Source organism: Molothrus aeneus, chromosome Z (genome assembly GCF_037042795.1).
Source record: "Molothrus aeneus isolate 106 chromosome Z, BPBGC_Maene_1.0, whole genome shotgun sequence".
Taxonomy (NCBI): domain Eukaryota; kingdom Metazoa; phylum Chordata; class Aves; order Passeriformes; family Icteridae; genus Molothrus; species Molothrus aeneus.
In genome coordinates, this window is record NC_089680.1 from 73,623,167 (window position 1) to 73,638,831 (window position 15,665).

A 15,665-nucleotide genomic window follows, 5' to 3' on the forward strand; every position below is an offset into this window, starting at 1 on the left:
ATGCATAGCTCCATTGTTGTGGACTCAAAAATTTCTAGTTTTTGCGGTTCGGTAGAAGCTACAGGTAAAAGATGTGTTTAAGCACACTATTCATTCACAGGATCTTTGATGACTTGCGAAATCTCCATTGGAGAATGTCTTGGAATTGGCTATTTGCCTACTGGCAACCTAACTATGCATGCTGTGAATGGTTTCTCTGGTTTCGAATGTGTCAGGCAGATACTTTCTAAATTTGCTGCTTGGGCTAACGTTTCTCAAACATTTTGTTTTGGCTGACTGACAGGTAGATTTGCTCTATTGCTTAAAGCAACAGATGAAAGCATGAGCATCATGAAGCTCACGACTTCACTCTTATAAAATTTCATTGTCATGCTCCCACTCAAAGCTACAAAGGAAAAAACTTCTTAAAGTTTTTATTCTTTTCGTTTTTTTTCTGAGTTGCTGTTCACAACTTGAGTTTCTTTTTCTGTCTGCGTACTTGTTTCTCTGCTTCTGGGATCTGTGCTCTCTTGCTCTCTTCTCCGAAATGGTTTCACGTGCTGCGCTGACACCTACTTCAGCTCTCGCCTTGTGGAAACACAAGCGAAACTCTTGCTTCAAGTGATTAGTTTGAAAGGACCCTCTATTTGTCTTGTCTCTGGGTTTTTGATCAAAACTAAAGGATTCTCTCTTAGTTTTGCTTGAGAGCTGTTTGAAAAATGCTTCACGATTGGCGGATTGGGTTCAGAAGACGAGCTGTTAAGAAAATTCAACACATACAATGCTTTGTTTAATTTCATGTGTGGTGTCGCTTCTGGCTCTCCCTTTTTCTGCCTATCTAAAAGGGATTTCAGGGTGTGATGTGTTCTTTCAATGATTGCTTGACTTGTGGGTGAATGTGGAATGCCAAATGTGTGTTTGACACTCCATTTTTTCAGGAATCTGTCAAGCACCCTGCCTGTATATGTTGGACTATTATCTGTTTTTATTTCTTGAGGCACACTTAACGATGCAAATGCTTGTAAAAAATGTCGACAAGCATGTTTTGCTGTTTCTCTTGCATGTGCTGAAGCAAAGATTGCTTCCGAGAATGTATTTATTGACACATGAACATTTTTGAGTCTCCCAAATGATGGATATTTTGTGACATTTGTTTGCTACAGCTGAAGACTTTGCAGTCTTCGTGGATTGACTGCTTTTGTTGAAGCAGGTGGTTGCACGAGTTGACAATCTGGACAAGCACTAATGATTTCTCTCGCTTGAGTTTTTGTGAGACGAAAGGATTCTATCAACGCTTGTGCATTCTGATGAAAAAATGCATGACTTAGTTGTGCTTGCTCAAAAATGTCCGGAAGTGTTTGTGAAATGGGCATTGTCAATCTGTTTGCTTGAGCATTCTCTTCTCCTAGAAATTTTGGAAGTGTTGTGTGCGCTCTGATGTGAGTGATGAAATATTCTTCTTTTTTGCTTTCTAGCACTGTTTTCATGCTCACTAGATAGGAATGTAAAACTTCATTGCTGACTTCTTTCAAGAGCGAACTTTCTAATCGCTTGACTACACTTGCAACGTATGCAGAGTCTGTGACTAAATTGAGTGGTTGTTGGAACAACTGAAATGTTCGGACAACAGCTGCCAACTCTACAATTTGCGGAGAGCTTTGAACTGTCTTCACGTTTGATTCTCATTCTCTTGTCGTTGAGTTCATCTATGTGATCACTGACTTGTGTGTCTTCTCTGAGCTATCAGTGAACACTGTGATCTTGTCTAGAGGTTCTTCACTTATTTTTGGCTTTGCTCTGTAGCATATTTGCGATTGCAACATTTTATGTTGTGGAAAATTGATTGTGCAAGCTCTTGGAAAAGCTAACAATGCAATTAACAAATTTTTTGATTTCTGCATCGCCCAATCAAAATAATTTTTTTTCAAAGGTAGATAAATCTTTGAAAATTCTCGTCTCGCTATTGTCAGCAATCTTGTTCTTTCTTTTATGATGATTTGTGCTGCTATCTCTAAATCTGTCAGAATTGTCTTTGAAGGCTTATACGGTAGGAAAATCTACTCTATGATTATTAAAGGATCTCTCTGAGATGCGTCTCATTGGAAGATCAAACTATGGAATTGTGCTTTCTTTCTTATCACTGCTAACTGGAAAGGCAACGATTCAACGAATCGATGTGCCTGTCTCTTCTGAATGGCATCTGTAACTTTCTCTAACTCTCTCTTTGCTTCTTTTGTGAGCGTCTTGGGAGATCGAATGTCTGCATTTCTTCTCAAAAGATCAAGTAACGCTGGAATGTCACTGTTTGTGATTCTCAAAATCGACTTCATCTAGTTGATTTCTCTTAGAAGTTGTTGTAAATCATGCAGATTGTTGATTCTTGTGCTGATTTCTATTTTTTGAGGCTTTATTGTTTTCTCTGAGATTTTCCACTCTAGATATTTCTAAGGCACGACTTCTTGAATCTTCGAAACACTGATTTCTAGACTTGCCTTTTGCACGTCTGCAATGACACAGTCACGAGCTTTTTGCAGCTCTTGTTGTGTTGACGCTGCAATGAGCAAATCATCTATATAATGAATGATCTTCACTTTCGGGAACTTCTTCTGCGCTGGCAACAAAGCTCGTGCCACGTACTATTGGCAGATTGTCGGCGAGTTTTTCAGGTTTTGAGGAAGGACTACTCAATGGTACTGTTGCAGAGGCGTTTCTTTGTTGATATTTGGAACTGAAAAGGCAAGCTTCGGAGCATCATCTGGATGAAGTGGAATGTTGAAGAAACAGTCTTTGAGGTCAATGACTACAAGCGGCCAATCTCTGGGAATCATCGAAACAGATGGAAGACTTAGCTGAAGTGGTCTCATGTTTTTGAGGACTTCATTGATCTTCTTGAGATCGTGCAACAGCTTCTATTTGCCTGACAGCTTCTTCTTGATGACGAACACTGGAGAATTCTAAGGGCTGTTTGTCGGCTTGATGTGTCTTTTCTGCAACTGTTCTTGGACTAGGGTTTTCAATGCACTCAACTTTTTTTTCTCTAGGGGCCACTGATCTACTTAGATTGGATCATCTGTTTTCTAAGTCAACTTCAATGTGGAGAGTGTTGCAGTGACTCTTACTAAAAATCTACTTCGATCTTCGTGCTTCATTGTGTTAAGAGATCTCGTCTCCAAACTGTGATTGGCTTCTGCACAACGAAAGGACGAATGATCGCTGTCTTGTTTCTTGGTCTTGTGACAACGATGGCATTCTCACTCTGCAGACACAGAGAAACTCTCTCTATGCTTGAGAGCGATCTCAAGGGCGCAATCAAGTTCTAGTTGCGAGGCCAAAAGATGTAGGATATTACTGTGACCTTTGCTCTTGTGTCGAGCATGTTTTTGACTTCTATTGTTCTGTCTCCACAAGTTAATTGGCATGTGAGCGTGGGTCGATCTCGACTTATGTGTTTTACTCATGTGGTATGTATTTCGACATGTTCTCTCAAAGGAAGCTCTTTTTCATCGAAGATTGACATGACTTCAATGGCGTGTGGTGGCAGAGCAAAAGCTCTCGCGATTTGAGTGTTCTCTGCCACGGTCAATGGTGGACGAAGTGCTTTTGCTAGAACTGTCAGTTCTGTATTTTTATCTGCGGAAACAACTGACGGATAAACAATAAGTCTAAGGATTCTGCTCTTGTCTTGTCTTATTATTAAGAAATCTTGTTTTTTGTATGAATCTCTGCGGATTTCTGTTGGAACTTTTGCATGACTTTCATCTAGAAAGCAAATTAATTTGGAAGTTGCTAGTGTGCACTGTGCTTCTGGTGGAAGGAGTTCTGGGTCGCTTGAGAATCGGCTGAGGAGTTTGCTGAGGGCGTCTGCTTGACGATTTCCGATGACTGTCTTGTTGGTAGTTGTGTCACTGCTATCACTTGTGTCGACGCGCGCTGACGGTTTGTGGGCGCGCTCCTTCTCTCGTTTTTCGGAAGCGGTAGAGGATTCTCTTCTACGTCTGTCTGGGAAAAACATTCTTTCACAGAGTGTCTTCTTCTTCTACACTGTGCACAAAGTGGCTTTGCAGGCTTTTGTGTTTGCACTTGTGTGTGTGCATGTGGACAATTCTTTTTCAAGTGTCTAAACGCTCTACATTTGTAACATTGTCTTCTTGATGGAGTGCTCTTCTTCTGGATAGTTGCAAGAACTTTATTTATGTTTTCACTCTGTTGTTGGAGTACTTTTTTTAGCATCTTTTCAACTTTATTTTGATCTTTTGACTGCTTCTCTGGGTTTCTTCTTATCTGTTTTCCCTATTCTCTTCTCAGTTTATTTCTCACGATCAACGCAACGTGCTGAGGTGTCTCCACTCTGCTGCATGCTTTTACTATCTCTGCTAAGGATGGCCGTCTTGGCATTGCGCTGATGACTCGTTGACAATCTGGGTTGGCATTGCTGAAAGCTAGACTTTCTATGAGAGGTTGCTTCGCCTCATCAATCGTCACTTGTCGATCTACAGCTTGCGTGAGCTGGTCTATGAAAGATGAGAATGGTTCTGTGGGACTTTGCTTGACGCATGAGAATGGGATGTTTGGAACTCTTGCTGGAGCAATCTGCAAGATTGCTTTGCGTGCTGCTTCTTTGATGTCATTCAACACTCGTCGTGGAAGCTGTGCTGCTTGTTCTACCGGATTGTCATCTGGAGGATCTCTTGCTAGCTGTGCTTCTGTGAGGTTTGCGTTTGGCTTACTTTGATAGCTGGCTCTCAACTCTGTGAGATATCTTCTCTATCTTTTGTCTCAGATAAGGCTTTGTGTGTCAGTGAGAATCATCGACACAAGACATCGAATGTCGAATGGCGTGAAATCATACGTATTGAATGTCTTCTTCAGGAGCTGTTTGAAGTACTGCGAATTCAGACCATTGTTCTGAATGGCCTTTGATAAGTCTTTGATCACTTTATGACTTAACTTTTCTCACTTTGGATTTTGGCTTTGTGCATCATACGTCACTGGTATTATTATGTCTCTTGATCTTCTGATCAAACTTTTTTCTTTTGATAATTCATTTCTAATTTCTTTTCAGTCTATCGGTTCTATTGGCTGTTTTTCTTCTTCTTCTGGAAACTCTATTGGCCATTGCTTGCACAATGGAATCGTGGAGGCTCTTGGTGATTTTTCGCTCTATGTTCTTCGACTTGAGGTCTTTGGTTTTGCTCTTAAATCTGGAAATGAAACTTGAGGCTCTCTTGAATGTGTTCTTTTTGCTGCATCAAAAGACTGCAGGAGATTCTTTGCTGCTTTTGCTGCTGAAAGCATCTATGCTGGAATTTTCTCTCTTGCTGTAATGTGTATCATTTCTTCTTCTTGAGGCTGTGCTTCATTGGAGCTGTCTTTAACTTCATATGATCTTGAAGTTGATGGAATATTATCTTTTTGCTGTGTTGTTTTTTTTGTTTTTGTTTTCTTTAATGTAGCTTTCTTTTTATAAATTGTTGGAAAAAATTGCTGCATTGTCGCAGTTTGGCTAGCAGGTGATGTGGTGGCGCTGTCGAGCAGTTTTGACATGTCTTGCAATGTGGTCGTCTCTCTACGAGGTGGCGCTGTCGCCTGCTTGGACAACTTTGATGACGACACGAACTCTGTCGCTTCTTGCTCGGCAGACTGCAACGCTCGCAGCTGTGTTTGAGACTGAGTTTGCATGGCTGTTAACTGAGCTGGCATTGAGGGCTGAATACTTGAATGCTTTTGAGTGGAAGGGGTTTGAACTATGGGATTTGAAACTAAAGGCATCGGTCTCGGAGAGGGGGTGGAGCCCCGGGATGTCGAACTTTGAACGTGGCCCCTCCTTTTCGCCTCAGACGTCACAGAGGATCGGATTTGCCCTTGACTTCGCTCTGCCGGCACTTCTCGCGCATGCGTGCTTTCGGGGACGCTTCTTGCTTCTCTTGTACTGACGTCACTGTTTCTGTCTCGCTCTACTTCTGAAGTCTCTTCTTTATTGTCTGTTTTTGTTCTTCTTTCTTCTTCTTCTGACGCTGTATCTACACCTCCCGCTGAAGCGCGCAGCCCCCCCCCCCGCGGGTGCCCCCCTTCGCGCTGCAATTCGAGCTGATCTCTTGGTCTAGATTTCTGGGTCTGACGTCACTACTGCGCGTCTCTTGCGTCCCTCCGTGGCAGCTCGCTGGAGTTCTGCAGCTGCTCTGCTTTTGCTGCTTGTGTTTGACGCTGCCGCATCGGTTTGAAAGTCTTCTCTGGCTGTCTTTTGAGTCTTGCTCGACTCGCGCATTTTTGACACTGCGCTAAATGGAGCTGCCGCTGCTTTCGGCGTTGTGCTCGCAAAAGCTGCACTAGAACTCGTGTCTCTTATTGCTTCTACGCTCTCTCTGCCGGCCGCCGCCGCTTCTGCGCCGCCGCGCATGCTGCGAGAGCGCATCTCTCTTCTTTGCTTGTTCTTTTTGAACTCCTTTCTCTGACTCTGCTACTTTTTCTACTTCTTCTCTCTCTGCTTCTTCGATATCGCTAGGAGAAAACTTTATTTCATTAGGGAGTAGAATGGCATCATCTGTGTCTGAGTCAGAGTCTGAAGCTCTTGCACTCTCTGGAGTTTCGGGGCGCTTTGGGGTTCTCTTGGGTTTTTGGGATGGTGGGACTGAAGGCAATGACATTTTTCTTGGTTCCCTTTTCTCGGGCACTTTTCTCTCCGGGTTAATTGAGATCAGAGCTAATCTTTGCTTGGAGCCTTGCTCTGGTCTCTCTGTCTTTTTGGGACTTGCAACAACTTGTTGCTTGGCTGACTTTCTTAACTGAGTCGAGGTCGCCTCTAACATGATTCTTGCTGAAGACAGCAATTTCAAGGCTGTCTTATCATCATTGGTGGCTAGAAAATATAGGTGTCTGTTAACTTCTTGCTAAAAGTTTACTTCAAATAACAACTGTGTTTCTGAGTACGGGTAATTACACCGCACCCACAGCAATAATTCTCTAAGCTTTTTCTTTGGGATCTTCTTTGTGTGTGTGTCTGCTACGCTCTGTAGGTCGGACAGAATTTCTATTTGTTCTTGGGAAAGTGTACTCTCCATGTTCTTAATTCTTGACTTTCTTACCGAATTCTTGTCGTCAGAGCAGTCTGAAGGCTCTTGGTCTCTGGCCTGCAGGTCACAGGAGATGGATTCGGAGGCGCCTTTTCTGATTCTGATCTGGGCTGTCTTGCTACGAACTTTCTTCGGTGGAGGTGGAGTGCGGTGTTCTCTGCGGTCGCTGCTTCTGCAGATTCTGCTGGCTGCTTTCTGGCTGTTTTCTCAAGGAGTTATCAGTGCTCTCTTGGGAATGAGTCTAGTTCGGGAACTGCCTACTCGGAGCTTCAAGGTTGCCTTTGTGCAAGAGGTGCACAACAGAGCTCACTGTGGCTCAGCAAATGCTGCTGGATGCTGCTGGATCGATGGTTGCTGCTGAGTAGCTCACTGGGTCGTTTGCTGGCTGCCCACCGGGTGCTCACTGGGTGCCCACCCAGGGACGCCAAATGTCGGGTTCGGCTGTCTGTCTTTGCTTCGACACGGGTAGTGTGGTTCTTGGGTGGCACGCGTTTTAAAGGATGAGTCTGGACTCTTCAGCTTTTCGGTCTTCAGGTTGTTTATTATTTCTTATCTACAAAATTTTCTGTCTGCCCAACAGAGGTCTGATTTGCAAGCAGTCACAGGCACTTTCTGACTACTTACGGGGCGGTCATGTCTTTTTATACTAATATCTACGTACACAATATTTACTTTTATTTCTCAATGCTTTTCACTCATGTTGGCAAGTGCACTTTCACTATAAACTAATCTTCAAATGCCAACATCACTACAGGAGATGGAGGACAAGAAGAAGGAAGAAGAAGGACAAGACACGCTTTGATCTCTCTATCTTGTCTCTATAACTTTTTTGTACTTAAAAACTTTAAAGTCTATATTTCACTTTCTAAATGTGTCTATTTTACACCTTTTACTCTAGAGTGATTCTCTTGTCTTCAAACTCTTGTTATTTCTGTGGATGGATCAAAATCAAGCTACTAGACACTCTTGGCAACATTCTAGGATTTTCGAGACCCCCAAGGGTTCTCTTGGCATCTCTGGACATTGGGAACAATGTGCTGAGATCTCACATCTGCCATCAATTGTTTTGCTGCAACAATCACAACAGGCATCAGGCTGGAGAGAGGCTCAGTTGACATTAGGAAAAGGAGCTGCCCCAAGGAGAAAAAAGAAGTCACTTTTACCTCCCAAACCCATCTCCCCAGAGGCTCAAGCAGGATTCCTTTGCTTCCCAGAAATACAAAGAAAGAGGGCTGACAAGACCATCTGCAGCTCGTTGTTTATGCACAAGACTTTGCTGATGCCATTTAGCTTTTACCCTTTTTTTTTTATTGTTGGGTTTCTGTATTCTTTGCACATCTCTTTAGAGCTCTGTAGGCCAATCTATTTGTGACTACTTTTCCCAGTACTTTTCCATGGCCTTTGCCTAAGCAGAAAGACAAACTTGCAGAGCTCCAAGCGCTGGGGGGTAGAAGGCCCCATTGTTAGCTAGGGTCTCCCTGGACAGAGCCCTGCAGGGAGCTGGTGGACTCCCCATCCCTGCAAGCCTTTCAAAGAAGACTGGATGTGGCACTCGGTGCCGTGCTTTAGTTGAAGTGTTAGGGCATGGGTTGGACTCCATCATCTCAAAGGTGCCTGTCTTCCAAGGCAGTGATTCTGTGCATCAGTGACTGAGGCAGCTTTTCCTGCAGCCCTGGGAAGAGCTGCAGGGGCCCTTGGCCAAGGACGGCCATCAGGGCTCATGGAAAAGAAGCAAAGGGCTCAAGGCGAAGGCCGAGAGGCCCAAGCTGCCCCAGCGCGGCCCAGAGCGAGCCTCATGTCCTCCTCCTCCTCCTCCTCAACCTGCACCCTCTGCGCTGCCCTTTGCGGCGCAGGCGGCTCCTCTCGCTGCGGGGCTCCAGGGCGCGCCGGGGGCCGGGCCCCTCATCTTCGGCAACCACCGGAGCCTCGGAGGCGAGCGGCTGCTGCTGTGGCCGGCAGGGGAGAGCTGCAGCTGCGGCCCTGGGCACGGCCAGCTGCTGCTATGGCCGGCCCCGCCACGCTGCCACCAGCCTCTGCCGCAGCCGGGCCCACACGGGAGGCAGCACATTGCGGCCAGCTCGGAAAAGCCCTGCCCGCAAAGCGCCCACCACGGCCTCGGCCTCAGTGCACGGGCTGCCGCCGTCCTCGCAGCTGCGAGCCGGCCCGGGCCGCCTGCCGGCCTCGGCCACAGCTCCCGCCTGTGTCTCCATGGCCGCGGCTGCTCGGCCCAGCTGGCTGAGCACAGCGAGCGCCAGCAGCAGCAGCTCCTGACGGGCCCAGCCTCCGCGCGCTCTGAGCCCGCCCTCCCCCGAATTCCAGCCCTGAGGGCCTTGGCGTCCCAATGCATCCCCTGTGGACAGCAGAGTCGGCTGCTGAGCTCAGCCCAGTGTGACACCACCAAGTGACCAATGGAAAATTCACCAAATCCTCAGCAGAGACAAGACAAAACTCCCATGCTGCCTGACAGCCTGAAGCAACTGCCAATTCCACCACATTCCATCCATGTGAGAAAAGAGACTTCTGCATTAAAGCAGAAAAGAGTCGTCTAAAAGGAGGCCAGGAACAACCAACAAAGTTCTTTGGACTCACGTTTCTTCTGGCTGTTAGGAAGACCAAGAAAATGCAATCTTTGCTCTTCTGACACAGCTCTCTCTTCATCATGTGGGATAGCGAGTGCTGATGTGCAGGAGAGTTCCAGCGAATATGGGTGAAAGGTATGGGAAATAAAAGTAAATATGATATAGGTAGTTTTTAGTATAAAAAGACACGACTGCCCCGTGGGTGGTCAGAGTGCCCTTGGCTGCCTTGCAGGTCAGACCTCTGCTGGGCAGAAACAAAATTCTGTAGATAATTAATAATAAACAATCTGAAGACTGAAAAAGTGAAGAGTCCAGATTCATCCTTTGAAGCGCGGGCCACCCCAGAACCACCCTACCCATGTCCGGACAGAGACAGACAGCTGAACCAGAAACCTACCAGCAGACAAAAGGAAAAAAAAACAAAAAAAAACCAAAAAGGGGACCCAAGATGCCCATGATAAATGCTCTTTTTAAACTTACACTACTTCAGCTGGGTGTGAGTCAAGGGTCTGCTGGAAGCGGTCTGCTGTTGTCAGTCTCCTCGAACACTCGTTCAGATGTCAGCTGTGAGGGTCGACTGACCCCCCCCCCCTGCAGAAGAGGCCTGCTATAATGGAGGCTTTTCTTCGGGGGTCCTAGCAATCTGAAGGCAATAAGGATTTCAAAAGAAATGCTGTTCCAGAGTTCCTTCTATTCGGTGCGCCATTTATTGCGGCCTTTTGCTGGGTTTCGGGGTGTCTCCAGCAGGCTGCAGCGGCCCAGGTAGCGCAGTCCGGGTCAGGACAGACTGTCCGAGCTCCCAAGCAATTCTTAGCTGCAGGCCACCTTAGCAAGTTTAAGTGATATCAGCTCTTTAGTGACTATCAGCTCATTGTGATTGCAGCCCTTCAGCTTGCTAGGTGCCTAGGCAGGCAGACACAGGGAGAGAGAGGAGAAGTCTCTGTGGGGTTCCACAGGAGAGTCTTTATTGATTCACCTGTGAAGTTCCCAGTAACAGCTGTTCTGCCCGAGCTGGGCAAAAGCAGCTCTTTATCTAGGGTACAGGGGTATGAGAAATTGTCCAGTAGAAAGGGTTCAAGGAAAGTGACCTATAGTCTTACAGAGAGATAAGCAGGGGTCCGAGGGCAGAAGAGAGGGGCTTCTAGCCCAATTACCATGACTTGGCATTTCCTGTCTTAGGCTTCTGCATGCCAAGGAGCCCTTGCAGGCCCTATGCCTGCTACATTGCTTATCATCTGCCCAGTCACAAGTTACTGCAGCTGGCAAAAGCAATCAGTCGGTCCTTACGGCCAAATAATAGTTGAGTGCCAGTGCAGGGACCCACCGTCTTCACTGACAGCTCAGGAAAAACAGGGAAGGCTATTGTTACCTGGAAGGATGAGTCCGGATGGCAAGTGCTGGAAGGCCACGTGTCCGGCTCGGCCCAATTGGTTGAACTAAAGGCTGTTTCTATGGCATTCCAGAAATTTTCTCAGGTGCCTCTGAATTTGGTCACTGACTCTGCCTATGTGGCAGACATAACCAAGCATTTGGATTGCTCACTTCTGAGAGAGATCAAGAAGGCAGCTTTTTTTCAGTATTGAAAGCCTTGTGGTGTGCAATTGAAAGCCAGGTTCATTTGTATTCCATCCTGCACATGCGGAGTCTCACCACTTTACCAGGTTTCATAGCAGAAGGTAATGCAGGGCTGACAGGTTGGCTAACCCTGCATGGGTAGCGCTTCAGCCTGACAAGATTGCGCAAGCCAAAGCATCGCATGATTTTTTTCCTCAAAGTGCACCTACTCTGCAAAAGCAATTTCAGTTAATGTTGACTGAAGCTCATGACACTGTCAGTTCTTGTGCTGACTGTCATGGACTTGCTGCACCTTTACCAGCAGGGCTGAACCCCAGAGGCTTAAGGGGCTTGGAGCTTTGGCAAATAGATGTTACTCACATTGCCGAGTTTCCTATGTGCATGTGTCTATTGACACCTTCTCCTCTGCTGTGACCGTGCTCACAGGGGTTTTCAGGTGAAGGAAGAGATGAGAATGTTGACTCCATGATCAGAAGGCTCGATTTCTTATTTGATTATATATATATATATTACATTATAACTATACTAAAAAGAAAAAGAAGGACAGGTTTTCTCAGAAGCTAGCTAAGCTAAGAAAAGAAAAGAAAAGAATAATAACAAAGGCAGCTCTCTTGGACTCTGTCCGAGATAGCTCGGTCCTTGATTGGCCATTAATTATAAACAGCCAAGATGGGCCAATCTCAGGTGAACCTGTTGCATTCCACAGCAGCAGATCAGCATTGTTTACATTCTGTCTCTGAGGCCTCTCAGCTTCTCAGAAGGAAAAATCCTAAAGAAAGGATTTTTAGGGAAAAGATGTCTGCGACACTCTGCCACGTGGGCATCTGCTCAAAGGGGTTGCAACGTGATTGCCCATTGGAGGATGGCTTTTGCAGTTTTGGGGCTACCTTCTTCTGTGGAAACTGACAATGGCCCTGCCTTGTCTCACAAGAAAACACGTCATTCTGTATGCTTATGGGGAGTCTCACATAAACTTGGCATTCTGCATTCCCCAATGGGTCAAGCTATTGTTGAACGCGCTCATGCACTTGAAGCATGTTCTGGAAAAATGTAAAAGGGGAATGCCGGGAGAGACTTCACACAGTCGACTAGAAAAAGCTTTATATCCAATTAATCACCTTACAGTGCCAAAGAATTCAGAGATTCCTGTAATTCTGAATCATTTTCTCTCGTTGAATTCAGCAGGTGAGACGCACCTGCCTGGAGCCAAGGTCTGGATATGGGACCTTGCCACCAAGAAGTGGGAGGGCCCGTGCCACCTTATGGCCTGAGGCCGCGGGTATGCATATGTCTCCGCAGGTACTGGGGTACGATGGATACCTGCAAGGAGTGTTCACCCTGACTGTCAACATCAGAAACAGAATGTGGCCAGCAGGCAACCTTCAAGCAGTGGCCAAAGTGCTGACCATCAGTCATCAGTCTTTGAATGATGATCAAGACACCGACCATCAACAAGCTGAGCCCTCTACAAGTGGGGAATGAACATTTTCTCTTTTCTTTGTTTCCAGAAAGAGATTGTTGACAAGTTAGACTCCAGTGTTACCAGCAGATTAACAATGTTACTATACTAAAAGTTGGTAACTGACTTTTACAATTAAGAGTTAAAGTTTATGGAATGTAATAGAATAAGTATGAGATCTCTTTGACCATTCTGAGCCAATGTCTGATTGAGGTTTTGATTGGTAACTGATAAACTCTGGAGCTGTGTTTATTCTCTTTCCTGCAAGGGATCGCACAGGATCAAACAAACACTGCCTCCTCCTCTAAGCAAAAAGGGGGAATTGTGAATATCCTCAGTTCAGTCGAAGCAAGAACAGAGAGAATTTCTCCCAGGCCAAGCCTGGGAAAAGAATTAAAACAATTATTATCTCTCCTTCTGTAACCCTTGTTTATAGATATGGTTCTCCAGAGTGTGCTATTCATAGTTCACCAATAGTGTGAGAGGTTTTTACTTTGAGACCAACCAAGTCCCGCCTTAGCAAGTCACATTATAAAAGACACACTCCCTTGATTCAATTGCCTTCTGATTCAGCTTCTGAAGACTGGAGTCTTTCATTCCATCTCTGACTCAACAGCATCAGTGAATTAGTCTACTCATTCATCTGGAGGCTGCTGAGGCAGCAGCAATGCAGTTCAATATCAAAGATTTGTTATTGTTTAGGCCACATTATGAAATCTCTTGATTATCTGTGTGCAGCATGATTTATTCCTTTGGCTAATATCTCTGCTCTTGGTAAGCAGCTATGGATTGTAGGAGACATTTTAGATCACAGACTCTATGGTTTCCATCTAGGAAAAGTAATACTAAAAAAGCTTTGATATTCTCCACATTTAACCAAGAATCACTTTTGCCTAAGTTTTTGTCTTTGCTCTTCTTGGCTGCTCCAGGATTGTATCTGAAGGTTCATCAAGTCTGTGATAACCAGGTATCTAGAATTTAGAGATCTATAGTTTAGAATATCTAAATATTCTATAATTTAGAACCAGATATCTAGAATTTATCTGTAGTCTCAGCACAGCTGTCTAATATTGTTTTAAATGCAAAATGTCCACAATATGACCCAAGACGTGCAGAACATGCCCTTTGGGACATGCAAAGAAAAAAATTTCATATACCATTAAAATTGATAACAAACACTCTTAGGCAGCTACAGAAAGTCTCTATAGTACGACTGCATCTTCTTTGCATTCCTTATTGCCCTCCATTCCTTATTTCCACAGGTGTATTGTAGTTAGAGATTTAATCATTTTGGGCTGTACTTTAGTCTCCCATGTACCTGTGCCTCTTTTAGCGTTCAAAAACACATAATCACATAAGCGATTGTATGCGGTGCTGTTTATTTTAGAGCTCTGGGAATCGGGGTAGTTTCCACCCAAATCTGATTCCAACCATACATTCGAGGTGAACGTGTTTTATACTCTATCATTATGTAACTTTCATGTTAATTATCAAACTTATATTGTTCTATTGTATACACAGATTTCATCTAAACATAGCCCCCTTTAAATTTCCAACATAGTGTCTCACTATTCTTCTTATGGTTATATCATAATTATATTTAATTACTAAATAATCATCACATCCAACAATTATATTTTTATCATACTGCTTACGCAGGTGTGGTGATCTGAGAAAACACAAAGCCTAATATTTTCAAAGACTATTTTTAACATTTTCCAGGGCTTCAGTATCATTCTCCCCCCTTTGAAAGCATTTTCACTTTACTATAGGTGTAAATGTTTTCACTTGATACAGTCCTTTAGTCCTCAATTTATACTTGGGGTTCTTCAAATCCAGGGTTGATGTGGATGCTATCACAAACTGGAGAACCAGAAGATGGTGGGCGTGGATCTCATGTCAGTGCCTTTATTATTTTCTGGTTCCAGGATGTTTTCTTCTGTATCTCTCCCTTTAAGATGCTGTAAACTAACCAAATTGCTAAGAATACAATTAGTAAGATTATCACACTCTCAATGATAGATTTAATCCATGAACTCATATTCCACCCTAACCCTTTAAAGATTTTTTCCTAACCAGCTTGTAGTCAAGTCCTTTTGCTCTTTTTTTGCTTCATGCTCTATTTGTTTCAACTGATTGATGTCATATTCTACATCTGCAGTTACATTTGGGATATGAACGCAGCAATGATCAACTTGTCCCTTTAAAATCCACATACTCCATGCTCTTTCAGGAGTAACAAATCTAAGGCTAATCGATTTTGTAAAGTCATTTTTGTGGTGGCTTGTAATCGTACGTTTAATTCTTTAAATCCCTCCCAGGTGACGCTTGCCAGTCTATCTACCTGACCTGTAAGTTTGTACAGCATCTCCCTACTCTGATAGTTTGCTATAGGACCAAGTAAGGACTCTAGGTCTCACCCAAATTTCACTCCGCTAGAGGGTTCTTGCCAAGTGTCATCTGGATTTTCACTGTCTAGGACTTCCCATCTTGCTCTTCTCTGCAGAAGTTTATGTTTTCTGTTAACTGGGGACTTTTTCCAAATTGGACAGGAGGTTGGAAGGCCTAAAGAATTCTCCTTTACTTTCCCATCTACAGGCAGATGCGTTGTCCAGGTGCCATTGCTTGCTGCCCATACAAATTGTCCCGGACCTTGGACTGTGATTCTGGTACATCCTATGACTGCTTTATAATTCACTCTGCCTTGTTTATGTTTGATCCCTCTGCAAGCACAACCAATTTGTAGGGCTATTGCCAGGGGTGGCATCTGTTTTATCTCTGCATCATCAGAAGTGCAGTCCTAAGTTTTATTACATGGCCACCAACTTACTTTGTCTGCCCTCCTTCTGCTCCTAGTGGCAGTGTTTGTTACTGTTAGATCTGTTTCATTCTTGGAGCCTTCCCACTTAATACACCAAGGGGTGTTTGCCATATATTGGAATTTTTGAAGAATACTCATAGACCACGCACTGTCCCAAGGCTCTATCTGATCTTTCTGATCCT

At 44.5% G+C, this 15,665-nt stretch overlaps 1 pseudogene; it reads right to left on the bottom strand.

Annotated features, from left to right (window-relative positions):
* LOC136569417 (serine/threonine-protein kinase PAK 3-like) overlaps nucleotides 1–9,259 on the bottom strand; it is a 67,625-nt pseudogene extending 58,366 nt beyond the window's left edge.
* Nucleotides 9,260–15,665: the final 6,406 nt, after the last annotated feature.